General features: G+C 44.1%; 1 long non-coding RNA gene across 1 annotated transcript; it reads right to left on the bottom strand.

Annotated features, from left to right (window-relative positions):
• Positions 1 to 285: 285 nt before the first annotated feature.
• On the bottom strand, positions 286 to 4,060 carry LOC308591422. The gene is made up of 3 exons (XR_014010171.1): positions 3,946 to 4,060; positions 3,765 to 3,864; positions 286 to 330 (listed from the first exon to the last, which is right to left on the bottom strand). It is a non-coding gene; the product is annotated as an uncharacterized lncRNA (long non-coding RNA).
• Between the last annotated feature and the right edge of the window lie 6,834 nt (positions 4,061 to 10,894).

Raw genomic sequence — 10,894 nt, forward strand, 5'->3', positions numbered from 1 at the left:
CTAGAACGTTCTCCCTTTTCATCCCCTGTCTGATTCACACCTGTGTCTGACACAGGGTTTACTATTGTCGCTGTCAAAAGAAGTGCAGCAGAGAAAAAAAATGTGGGCAATTTGCAACAAATTGCTTGTATCATATCAAGTCTCAGTCATTCGGCTGGCAGCGTGTGTCTGGATGGAACGCTCGGCTTTTGCATTTTCTGAAGCTGGCGTTGCTTCCTATAAATGGGAAATCTCCAAGAGGCTAAAGATGATGGTGATGACACACCTTGAGAATGGATTGTCTTGGGCGCAGGTGGGTAGTAGCTTGACTGGGCGATATAATGAGTCATTCTGTGATTTAATCAATGAGGTTAGTATGTACCCAGTGCTGGGTTGATTGGAACAAGGAAGAAGGAGGGAACCGATGCCTCACAGCAGAAATGGTGTACTACGAAGGCAAGGAATCTTCTTTATCCCAAGGGCCACATCCCCTTCTGAACAACCTTCTGGGGGCCACATGACAGTGGTGGGCAGGGCCAGAGGCAAAAGTTGGCAGAGCAACTAATGTAAACTTTGTACAATAGCTTAGTTTCCACATGTGTTCACACACCCCTCTTTCTCTCTCTCATCCACCCAGGCAAGCAAGGTGCATAATCAGAGTTAAGGACACATTTTAGTAAGGCAAAAATGCTAGAGAAGGGTGTGAAGGTAGGCCAGTGATGGGTGTAGCCTAAGGAGGAGGGATTTGGATGTGGAGGAGGTATGAACTCAGGAGAGTCACAAGGACCAGCCAGAGAGACCTGGAGTAGGGCTGGGTGATGTATCGATATACCACCCCAAACCTGTTCAAAGTCCATATCGTACTATTGGTTTCATAGTTTTTGACCTGGCAATATATCGCGAATCATGATATATGTGTGTGTACTATGCAAAAAATCACAATGTGGGAAAAACCGTGAAGCTAGCCAATGCCCCTACATAGCTCCATGCTTATTTCAAACAATGTTATATAGCAGTATATTGTGATTTTTAGCTGGTGATATATCGCAATGTTGAAAACCAGATATCATCCATGCCTAGCCTGGAGGCCTGCTGTAAATTCTCCATCCTTGATGTGCTATAATCTAACCCAGAGATCTGGGGCCAAACTTCACAGGACATAGAAGAGCCGTGATTTCTTGAGAATTTGTTTCTTAAAGCAGTTGCAGATGTGCTCTGATTTTGATAAGAGCAGAGGCGCTGGTGGAGGAGTTGCTGAATGCTTTCCCTCCATTTCCTGATCCAAATTGCCCCCGTCCCAAGCTATTTATTAGGAATAAAATGCAGGACCACTGCTGCTTCTCTGATTACCACCCCCCACAACACACACACTGTTTTAAGGGCAGGGGGAGGAATCAGGAGACCCAACTGTGGATTGCCCACTTCATGCTTGGTTTGATCCTGTTATGGAATGAATACTTACTCATCTTACTCTCCTCGTCCCTCATTTCCTATAAAAGCATTCATCCTATTAAGAATGTAAGAGGAGGAATGTGTGTGATGGTACATTAGTGTTCAGCAGAAAATGGTTAGCCCTGAACCGTGCAACATTAGGATAAAGAGGACAAAAGGAGGGAGATGATTGAATAGGCCTGCCCAATTTGTAACAAAGGACAGCAAAGAAATTTGGTTCAGTTCTAACTTTGATGACAACCTACCTAATTCACACTTTCTGAAACAATAGTAATGAACCAAAGTACAGTTATCCTTTTAAATTCTCACTTCTCTGAATTTTGTGATGCGGTTCTCCAACCAAATACTGTGTACAAAAAGGCATTACAGTATATTGATGATAACAACATGCAAAGGTGCATTATATTAACGACATTTGCTTGCAAAAATCTGTGTTGGGCAAAATTGCATTCAGGTAAGTATATATTCTGGTTTGCCAGAAGTGGCTTAGTCATGCCGGCCACATGACCCGGAAGCTGTATGCCGGCTCCCTCGGCAAATAAAGCGAGATGAGTGCTGAAACCCCAGAGTCGGCTGCGACTGGACCTAATGGTCAGGGGTCCCTTTACCTTTAAGTATATATTAGTATACTAAAATGCTAACAAATTTTCACAATGACTTAAAAAATAATAATTGCAAACTGAACCAGAAATGTGCACTTCAGAATGAGAAACTGAAACAGGAATTGATAAATTCACCCATCCCTGCTTTTTGCTTGTTAGAAGTTCTCCAAAGTCTCCTGTCTCTCTAGCTTTTTAGAGTTTGTGGAGAATGTCAGTACATGTACTTGATCTTTCCAAAAGCTTTTGACTAAGTCCCTCACTCAGTGGTGACTGGGGCCCACTGGAACTGGTAGGGCAGAAGGGAAAGAATCCAAGAGTAGGTGGAGCCAGAACCAACAACAGGCAGGGCCTACCATAGCTTTCCCCAACCCGGTGCCCTCCGGATGTCATTGGACTACAGCTCCCATCAATCCCAATAAGCGTGTCCAATGGTCAGGGTTGTAGCCCAGCAAAATCTGGAGGGTACCAGGTTGGAGAAGGCTGGCTTTCCACCTTAGTGACAGCCAAACCAAAAACTCAAGGTCTATCAATGACTTTGCTTAACACAGTAGGCCCACAACAAACATAAGCAGTTCTTTGTGAAATAATGTGCCATTAGATTATGGCATGCATTGGCATAAGATGTGTCAATGAATGCTGGCCTCGATGGCTTTACAGAAAAAAATCATCAAATTCCTGGAAAATAGATCTCCCCAAGGCTACCAGCCAGGGAGGGCTGAAAGCTGCATATCTCCAGTCAGCAGGTCCTTGCGGCAGATGACTGAGGACGGCTCATCAGCTTCTTAGGGGAATCTGGTTGGCAACAGAGCCAATCTGATCCAGCAAGGTAAGCCTTACATTAGCACCAGGTCCTTGATGGCATAGAGCTGAGCCTGTTCAGTGCATTCCCAGGACAAGTGGCTATTTTTGCTGCTTTGATTCACATTGCTGTATGTGCCAATATATTTTCAAGGAAGGACTGTTCTGTTTATCTGGCTGCAGCTACCAGCCTTGTGCCAGGAACTAAAATAAAACAAAACAAAATACACTCTTCTCTCTTTTTTTTAAGCAGCAGAACTGTAACGTAGTTCACGGTCTTGCTTTTCTATTTATTTTACCTTCATCTTTCTTTATTTAACTGTATTTCTATTTAGTTTCACCCAGTGAAATGTGGGCATGTTTAAGGGGGTGAATGTAGCGTAGGAGAGGCTTAGCCTCCCTCTGCACTATAAATTTAAAGCACCATGATACAACATTAAACAAAGAATCATGGGAACTCTAGTTTTTTAAGGGTGCCAAGGGTTTGTTGGAAACCCCCCAATTCCCCCCCTCATAATTCCCTGAGTTCCTCAGGAAGTGGGACTGAATCTTCAACCACTCTCAGAATTGTACCCTGGATCTTAGTTGCTCAGGGCTTTATATGTTTGTTTATTTATTTTAAAATAATTTTATTAAAGCTTTCTTAGTTTACAAAAGTACATGCATTGTCTCTTTTTTCAGGTTGTGTTTTCTACAGGTTGTGTTTCATTTGTTGTGAGACATTAGTGTTGCCTGCACCATAAGGTTGGGAAGAAAAGAGGAGGAAAGAGGGGGTGGATCGGCATGGAATTCTTTGTTGTGTGGGGTTTTGTGTCAGCGTTTCAGGGCTTTATAAAGGAACACATGGACCTTGGACCTTGTCCTACAGCTAGCCTTGCAAGACTTGGATCTGCTCCCATTAACTAACTAATGCCTTCCCATTGACTCTCTTACCTGTGTATGCACCATCATAATCAAGAACACTAAAAGTACTTCTTCTGGCATGCCAAGTAGACCATTTGTTGTTGGAACCTCAAGGTAATTGTTCCCATCTCTGTTTCCATAAATAACTTCAGGGAATCCTATCCCTCTCATGGTGGCAGCCAGGAAGCAGATAAACAAGAAGAGTTCTTACCGAAGTTGTTTATTCACTATTCACAGAGAGAGAGACAAAGGAATGTGGTCTCCTTTTGTTAATGGCATTGCTCCAAGTAAAGTCCCACCTCCTCAGTCTCTTCTATTCTACATCACCCCTGCACTGGCTGACCTGTGCTTTCTGCCTCTGAGCTTTCTGTTCTACTACTCTCAACGCCTGGTCCTAGGGGATCAGGAATGTTTTCTAGAGACACTGAGTCGTCAGCTGTCTCTCCCCTGCTGCTGCTGCTGCTGCTGCTGCTGCTGCTGCTGCTTCCTGCTGCTCTCCCAATATTTCCCAGCTTCTCCTCTCTGCAGCTTCTGAACTATGACCTTCTGCAAACCACTGTTCTAAATCTATACTGTCCTCCTCTTCTCGGGAAGGTGCAGGAAGAGGGTGGGGGCGGTTCCCTCCATTCCTCCTCAGTCCAGTCCCTGACAATAACCATGGATGTCCAACTAGATATTCCCTCAACGCTTAGCAGCATTTGATGGTGTGCATAAAATGTAAAGGCCTCCCATTCTTCTGTATCCAAATCATCCTTCCAGTGTCTTCATGGTAACCATCCACATTCCAAACAAATTCTATTGGGCCCTATGTTTTCACAGTACCAGTTGCCCACTTCCTTAGATTTGCACATGGGGATTCAGAGTTTGGAGTTACTCACTGAAGAGCTGTTCAAGCTTTCAGCAAATGTCTTTTAAAATGGAAAGTGGGTGATGATTCACAGCCCCAAGTGCTAATGCCTAGCTGCCATGATTAGTGCCTCATGAGGGATGGAAGCATAGGAATTTTACAGTATTCGCAGTTTGAAATTATGAGTAACTTCAGGGTCTCAGGCTGAATCAGTAGGCATTACTTAATGCCCATTCCTTCAGCAATTCATAAGAATGATATAGTCTTGTTGGCTTCTCTCACGGGGAGGGTACTGCTTTATACTGATTCAAGGCACTGGCCCATCAAGTTCAGTGTTGTCCACACTGATTGGCAGTGGCTCTCCAGGTTTCAGAGAGAGGAGCTGACTGGGGATGCCAGGAATTGAACATGGGAAATGGTGTGTTGCTTTTGCAATAGTTATGCCCTGATTGAAATGAGTAGCAGGTTCCTCACTGACTTACTTGGATGTCAGAGCCCAATAATGAGAGCTTGGGGAAAATCCACCCTTGATCCTGATTATAGTTGTCTGCATATGAGAGCAATTGAACTCCAGGATAACTTTTGCAATGTACTGTCAGCTTGCCAAGTGCAAAACTGCGAGATGTCAGCACCCTTGTAGCAGAGCTCCCTGTGAAAGCAGAAAGATTCTGGGCCTGGATGATAATCTTCACATTCTGTCCACAATCACTGCACCTTCTGTGCTAAGAGGGACCACAGTGTGTGAGTCCAGAGGTGACATTGTACAGCAGGTTGTGGGGAATCACAGTCATGTATATAAGAAATTATTCAGGAAGCTTAAATGCTGTTCCAGAATGAGGTTGAGGGCCACTTGCAAACTTTTCAGGAGATGGTGCTGGATGCAGGTCCTTGGGCAAGATTGCTGCCATTGCTCCCTTGCTGCCATTCAGACGGGGCACACTGGGTGAGGCAGATCTGCTACACTAGTTTCCTAGCAAGTGGGTCATTTCTGCTGGGAGGGTTGGAGGGGGAGAGGCGGCAGGAAGTTTGGTGTGGTGCAAACACACCAGTGGGGCCAGTCCAGTGCTCCTGCACTGCACCGGCAGTGTTTGCACCGCACCAGCCTCCTTCTGCTGCCTTGTCCCTCTCCCTCCCATTAAGCAACAGTGACCCACCTGTCGGGAAGCTAGCTCTGCCCCATCTGCTGCCATTATCACCACCTCCTCTTTCTCGTTGCTATTACTCCTTGATTGCCTGGCAGAGAACCATTGAGCAAGCAGGCAGCGGCACAGTTACTTCTCCTTCTCAGCACCACTGTGGGCTGAGCCAGAGGCATGTGAACAGGCAAGTTGCAGTGGTGAAGAAGAGGAGCAGGTCCAGGGAGACTTGTCAATTAGCTTTGCTGTTTTGGTGGCCCTCGGCAGATGCCCAGCCATGCTGAGTCTTGATGCCAGCCCAGTCAAAAACACATGGCTGGATACTGCTGAGAACAGGGCCACCCCACCCACGAGGCAAGCTGAGCAAATGCCTTAGGTGGCAAGATCCACAGGGGAAGCAGTTCCACAAAGAGATCTTTATTCCCCTCTTGTTCCTGATGTAGATCTTGACTCACCCCCTTCTTCCCTGGTGGAGAATGGGTGGGGGACATTTTGTGGGCCGCTCCTGATTAGGAATAAAAATGCTAGATTAGCTGGACCAGTGACCCTATCCAGCAGGGCTGCTCTTATGTCCTTTAGCAGACCTATCTGCACAGTACATTTTAAGCAGGCTCACACCACTTTAAACAGTCATGGCTTCTCCCAAAGAATCCTGGGAACTGTAATTTGTTAAGGGTGCTAAGAGAATAACCCCATTCCCATCACAGGACTGCAGTTCCCAGAGTGGTTTAACAATCAATCCCTCTTCCCTGGAAACTCTGGGAATTGTAGCTCTGTGAGGGGACTAGGGTATCCCAACAACTCTCAGCAACCTCAACAAGTGACAGCTCCTTGGATTCTTTGTGGGGCAGGGGGAGCCAGGTTCGATACTACTTTAAATGTGTAGTGCGGATGGGGTCATAGCTATACTTAGACAGACCTCTTTTCCATCCACTCTAGTTCTCTCTATTCCGATTAGAAGCAACTCTTTAAGGTCTCACAATTGCTCTGAGCTTTGCAAGCTGAAATCTTTTTAATGGAGGTGCATTGGCGAAGAATGGTATAGTGTGTAGATGAGGGAAGGAAGAACCTTACACAATTAGCTCCCAGTGCAGAGCTAATGTGTGATGTAATGTGAGACACATGCAAAGATTCTGCAAGGGAGACTTCCCATTCTTTTAAACCAGAGCTTTCCAAACGTTTCGTATTGGTGACACACCTTTCAGACATGCATCATTTTGCAGCACAGTAATTCAGTTTTACTAGCAAACTGGAGGTTAACCTGACCTCTTTCCAGACCCAGGAGGAATGTGGGGAGCATTTGTGCAACACGCCTACACTGCAGCTGACACACTAACATATCGCGACACACAGTTTGGAAAGCTCTGTTTTAAACAAAGGGTGTTGCTTACACACACACATATTTTCTTGCAGGTAACCTCTAGCACCCAGTTTTTAAAACTGCGGGTGTTTATTGAATTGCATGATACTTTATAATTCTTACCTGCCAACTTTGTACCTTGGACAAATCCGCACCATACATTTAAAGCACATTCAATGCACATTTAAAGTGCATGGCTTCCCCTGAAGAATCCTGGGAATTTTAGTTTACCCCTCACAGTGCTACACTTTCTAGCATCCTTGACAAACTACCATTCCTAGGTTGCTTTGGGAAAAGCTATGGGCTTTAAATATGCATGGAATTTGCATAAATATATGGTGTGGAGCTGTGTGCGGTATTTTTTGTCTTGTTTTAAAATTTATCTGCTCTTATTTTCTGTGTTGCTTTTCTCTGTTTTTAAGCTGTTTTGTTGTACATCACCTTGAAATTTGTGTGGAAGACAGCATCACCATCATCTTTCCCTCTTTGGTGGTACGTGTGTTGTATGGGGAAGTGATAGCCTTTGCTTACGCTGTTAAGTACACTTTACAACTCCTTCACTTGCAAGGGGTGTACAGGACATTTCAAATTAGAGAGTCTGGCATTTTGATGAAGGCCACATTGTGTGGACACTGCAAAAAATGTACATATATGAGTAGCACTAGGGCCACAATAAGCTGCTGTGTGGAAGTGCCCTTTGAAAATAACAGGACCTAAATATGCTTAACATTGACAGGTCCACATCCAGCAATTGTTTTGCTCCATTGCTAAGAATAATTAGAATTAATCCAAAATGCCAAGGCTAGTTTCCTTTTCGGGGGCTGCATGGGATATTCTTGATGCCCACACAGACAAAGGAAAAAAAATATCAAACCAGGAGCAGATTTTGCCTGGCATCCATTTAGCAGGCGAAAAGCCAAATCGTTTTTGCAGATTGATTTTAATCCCAAATGGAATAACGGCAAGCTAAATATACCAGCAGCGTGAAAAGGGAGAGACCATAAGCAATGAGATAGCATGAGAGATGATGAATCAGGCCAGGAATAAACTGCTTTATTTATTTATTTATTTATTTATTTATTTATTTATTTAATGACAAAGCAAGCTACAAACAGCTCTTGTTTTTTCAGCTGCAACGTTGATGAGATACACCCTGACGCTTGACTAGGCAGAAATAAGTCATTTCACCTCTGGGTTTCCAAAGGAGTGCATAACAAGGCCAGCCCTTCCATTGGGCACTGTGAAACAATCAGGTGACAGATCCTGGGGAGTAAACAGTAGGAATGGGCAAATTTGTCCATTTCAGTTTCTCTCCCCCCCCCCCAGTCTTAAGTTCAGTTTCCATTTCCATGGAATAGATTGCAGGTTTTGTTTTTAAGTCATTGCGAAAATTCATCAGGATTTTTGTGCATATTTCTCTTCCTATATTCATTTTTGTACGCATTTTTGACAACCGTACACATTTTTGCAAAGCAATTTCCCCAAATATGCATTATGTATGCTATTTTCACTAATATATGCATTTGTAGGCACACTTTACCCTAGTACATGCATTTGTGTACATATTACCTGACTGGATAACCATACTGCAAAATTCAAAGACGTGCAAATTTCAAAGGATAGTTGAATTTTAGTTCATGCATTGTTTTGGAAGGTGAAAATTTAGCTAGTCTGCTGCCACAACTGTGAAGATAGACCCTGCCCAATCACTAGCATCAAAGTAAGATTGAATGTCTGTCTGCCAGCATTTGACTTCAAAAGAGGGACCACCACCTTATCCTTCACCTCAGGCAGCAAAATGCTGTGGGCTAACCCTGGGAGAAAGTCGGCTGCCAACGGTCCCTAACAGCACCTCATTGATACAAATTCAGAATGACAGAAACCTTACCTCAGTCTGAGGCTCCCTCTGCACCATACATATAGAAAGCTATCATACAATTTTAACAGTCACTCTGAGATTTGTAGCTCTGTGAGGGGAAGAGGCATCTGCCAACAACTCTCGCCACCCTTAACAAACCACAGTTCCCATGATTCTTTGGGGGAAGCCATAACTGTCTAAAGTGGTATCAGACATAGTGCTTTGAATGTATAGTGCTGATGGGGCCTAATTTAAACATTGATACATATTTTTTATGACCACTAATGTATGTCTTGGATGCCTTTGTTTAAATGGAATGTCTTTTACTGGGTGACTGTATTCCCAAACTATGTCGATGTACTTGTGTTCCCTTCTTGGGATGGTGCCTTTCTTCTGTCCGTGGAACGAGCAGAGAACGCAATCGCAAAGAGATGTTTAAAATAAGAAGTTTATTTTGAGTAATCACCCATTACCCCCTCCCATTCTCGTTCCTAAGTATTCTCATTCCTAAGGGAATCCCTTCGGAGTTCTAGTAAACAGAAACAACCTTCAGACGCTGCCTGTGTAAACTGTCCTGTGATGGATGGAAACTGGAGAGCTTTACAGGCAGCATTTGCTAAAGCGACAGGAATGTTGAAGCAATGGTGGTCGAGAGATTACTGTGCTGAAGTTCCTTTACAGACACAAAGCCCATCACACTCTAAAAACAGCAGTGACGGGATGTGCATAGAACAGCTGTGTAGCACTGAGAACTATCTTCCTTGAGTAAAGAGATTGAGCATACAATCTGAACTTTCCCCAATCGACGGATCGTCTGCAATGTGCTCTACAATGTTTGTGTGCTTCCAGAGGCCAGTTCCTAGCTTGTGGGGGTCTTGGTAAACCCTGATTTCCAGTTTACCAGGGCCTGCAGCCAGTGGCTTAATGACCTGATATGCCACCCAACCACATTATGGCTCAGGCCCTCATGGGTAAAATGCCCTCTGGCCCTTCCTCACCCATTGGTGGGTCCTACTGGAGGTGACAGGCAGCAGTGCTACAAACAGTGCTGGGCTGCTTCCGTTCTAATTTTCCACAATGCCCCAGACTAGCATTACGGAGAAGTGGCAAATTAAAATAGTGCCTAGTTCCATCAGCCTAGTGTTGCTCAGAGATCTGGGAAGTGGGGGGATCTGAAAGGGGCCTCAAGGCAGGCAACAAAAGCAGTGGGCCATGCCAGTGTGTTGCAGCCCTGGCAGCTGCCCAAGAATGCTGGCTGCAGATGCCAGCCCTGGTGCATCTCACTTGAGTGGTAGGAAATTCCAGGAGAGTTGTTTTTTATAGGGTCACTTTCCATGGGATGAGAGAGAACACCAGAAATCTGTAATGTTTTGCAACATCTGCAGGTCGACAAATGTGCATCTAGAGCATGAGGCAGCAGCATAGAGGCAGACCATGCTTAAAAACATTTTAAAAATGTTTGTTCGTGTTTTTTTCTTTATTATTAAATTTCTATCCTCCTCTTCTTCCTAAAGGAGTCCTGGGCAGCAAACAATAAGAGATAAAATAATAAAAACATAACAGCTCCACTTAAAAGGCTTATGGAAAGAGGAAGGCTTTTTGTAGGCACCAAAATGACAACAGAGATAAAGAGACACCACCATGCCCCCCCACAGCTCACTGAAGAACACGGATAGAAGCACCTGTCAATTTCTGTTCTCTCGGTTTCTCATTTTTCTAATAATAAATTCAGTTCTCCAGATTTCTGCAACGATTTGCATAATTCAACAGCATTTTAGTACGCATTTCTCTTAATAAACACATTTCTGTATACAGTTTTGACTAACGTGCACATTTCCCATAATACATTTGTACATTATTTTTATGCACACTTTCCCCTGATAGATGCATTTTTGCCAACATTGGCTGTAGAACTGCATTGCAAGATTTAGGTAAGTACAAATTTTGAAGGATGGCTGT

The sequence above is a fragment of the Podarcis bocagei genome, assembly GCF_964188305.1.
Source record: "Podarcis bocagei genome assembly, chromosome: 7".
Taxonomy (NCBI): Eukaryota; Metazoa; Chordata; class Lepidosauria; order Squamata; family Lacertidae; genus Podarcis; species Podarcis bocagei.